Here is a 2,992-nt window from a genome sequence, read left to right on the forward strand (position 1 = left end):
CCTGACATATGCTTCCTTATTTTTCTTAACCAAAACTTCAATTTCTCTAGTCATCCAGCATTCCCTACACCTACCAGCCTTCCCTTTCACCCTAACAGGAATATACTGTCTCTGGATTCTCATTATCCCATTTCTGAAGGCTTTCCATTTTCCAGCCGACCCTTTACCTGCGAACATCTGCCCCCAATCAGCTTTTGAAAGTTCTTGCCTAATACCATCAAAATTAGCCTTCCTCCAATTTAGAACTTCAACTTTTAGATCTGGTCTATCCTATTTCATCACTATTTTAGAGTTATGGTCGCTGGCCCCAAAGTGCTCCCCTACTGACATCTCAGTCACCTGCCCTGCCTTAATTCCCAAGAGTAGGTCAAGTTTTGCACCTTCTCTAGTTGGTACATTCATATACTGAACCAGAACATTTTCTTGTACGCACTTAAGAAATTCCTCTCCATATAAACCCCTAGCAGTATGGCAGTCCCAAACTATGTTTGGAAAGTTAAAAACTCCTACCATAACCACCCTATTGTTTTCACAGGTAACTGAGATCTCCTTACAAATTTGTTTCTCAATTTCCCTCTGACTATTATGGGGTCTATAATACAATCCCAATAAGGTGATCATCCCTTTCTTATTTCTCAGTTCAACACAAATAACTTCCCTGGATGTATTTCTGAGATTATACTCTCTCAGTACAGCTATAATGCTATCCTTTAACAAAAACACCACTCCCCCTCCTCTCTTGCCTCCCTTTCTATCCTCCCTGTAGCATTTGTGTCCTGGAACATTAAGCTGCCAGTCCTGCCCATCCCTGAGCCATGTTTCTGTAATTGCTATGATATCCCAGTCCCATGTTCCTAACCATGCCCTGAGTTCATCTGCTTTCCCTGTTAGGCCTCTTGCATTGAAATAAATGCAGTTTAGTTTATTAGTCCTACCTTGTCCCTGCCTGCCCTGACTGTTTGACTCACTTCTGTTCTCAACTGTACCAGTCTCAGATTGATCTCTATCCTCACTATCTCCCTGGGTCCCAACCCCCACTTTACTAGTTTAAATCCTCCCGAGCAGCTCTAGCAAATCTGCCTGCCAGTATATTAGTCTCCTTCCAATTCAGGTGCAAGCTGTCCTTCATGATCCAAAAATGTGAATCCTTCTCCCATACACCAGCTCCTCAGCCATGCAAACATCTGCTCTATCCCCCTATTCCTGCCCTCACTAGCCCGTAGTACCAGGAGTAATCCGATATTACTACTCTCAAAGACCTCCTTTTTAAATTCCTGCCTAACTCTCTATATTCTCCATGCAGAATCTCATCCTTTTCCCTTCCTAGGTCATTGGTTCCAATGTGTACAATGACCTCTTGCTGGTCCCTTTGAGAACATTCTGCACCCTCTCTGAGACATCCTTGATCCTGGCACCAGGGAGGCAACACACCATTCTGATTTTTTGCTGCTGGCCACAGAAACGTCTGTGCCTCGGACTAGAGAATTCCCTAATACAATTGATTGCTTGGAACCCAACGTACCCCTCATTGCATTAGAACCAATCTCGACACCAGAAACATAGCTGTTCATGCTATATTTCCCTGAGAATCCATCACCCTCTACATTTTCCAAAACAGCATACCTGTTTGAAATAGGGATTGCCACAGAAGACTCCTGCACTACCTGCCAACCTCTCTTACCCTTCCTGGAGTTAAACCATCCACCTGACAGTATCTGCAATGTTTCTTGGTGCAAGGAAGGACATAGCAGCAGAACTGGATGAACTGAAGTTTACAGATAGAAGAATGTGGGAAGCAGACTGACTGGGATGGCACAGTGGCTCAGTAGTTAGCACTGTTGCCTCACAACGCCAGGGACACTGGTGACTGTCTGTGTGGACTTTGCACATTCTCCCCGTGTCTGCGTGGGTTTCCTCCGGGTGCTCCAGTTTCCTCCCACAATCCAAAGATGTGCAGGTTAAGTGGGTTGACCATGCTAAATTGCCCATAGTGTCCAAGGGTGTGTAAGTTAGGTGGATTGGCCCTGGGAAATGTAAGGTGACAGGCTATGGAGTTGGGGTGCTCTTTGGAGAGTTAGTGTGGATTTGATGGGCCGAATGGGCCTGCTTCCACAGAGTAGAGATTCTGGGACTGGAATTGCTTTGGACTTTCCAAGCCCAGAAGTAACTGAGACATGCTGAGGGTTTCAGCTGCAGATGAGTTGAAGCAGGGCCAGATTCGGGTAATGAAAATAGATGGTTTTTGGGTCGGTGTAGATATGTAGTTGGTAACTCATCTTGGGGTGCAAAAGAAAATGAAGATTATGAATAAATTGTTGCCGGGAGAAGGATTGAATCAGTAACTAGATCACAGAAGTAGGTCTACCCTCAGTCTTCCCATTATTTAATTGAAGGAAGTTTCTGTTTATCCACTACTGGACGTCTAATTGTGAATCCAAATGTGGAATGGGAAAGACAGAAAGAAACATTTTAAAAATCACAATTAGCAAGGAAAGGGAACAGAGGAAATGATTAGATCTAAATTCTGATATGTTTCATGGCCCTGATGGACTCTATCCTAGGGTTTTAAAAGAATTGCCTAGTGAGATGGTTCAGGTATTAATTTGGATTTTCCAAGATTTCCTACATTCTGGAAAGGTCCCTCTGGATTTTAAAATAACAAATATAATTCCTCTCTGCAGGAAACGAGGGAGACTGAAAGCAGGAATTAACTCGCTGGTTTAAGCTAGCAAAAATCGTAGGGAAGATACTGGCTTATTTTAGTCAAGAGATGACAGCAGGGCACTTACAAAATCTTAATGCAATCAGGCAGCCAGCGTGGTCTTACGAAAGAGAAATCATGTTTGTCTATCTTTGAACAAATAACAAACAACTCGAGTAAAGGGGAATTAAACAATGTACCATGTTTGGATTTCCAAAAGACATTTGAAAAGAGGCCACATCAAAGGTTACTGCATAAAATAAGGAGTGATGATGGAGAGGCTTACAATGG

Source organism: Chiloscyllium plagiosum, chromosome 34 (genome assembly GCF_004010195.1).
Source record: "Chiloscyllium plagiosum isolate BGI_BamShark_2017 chromosome 34, ASM401019v2, whole genome shotgun sequence".
NCBI classification, from domain to species: domain Eukaryota; kingdom Metazoa; phylum Chordata; class Chondrichthyes; order Orectolobiformes; family Hemiscylliidae; genus Chiloscyllium; species Chiloscyllium plagiosum.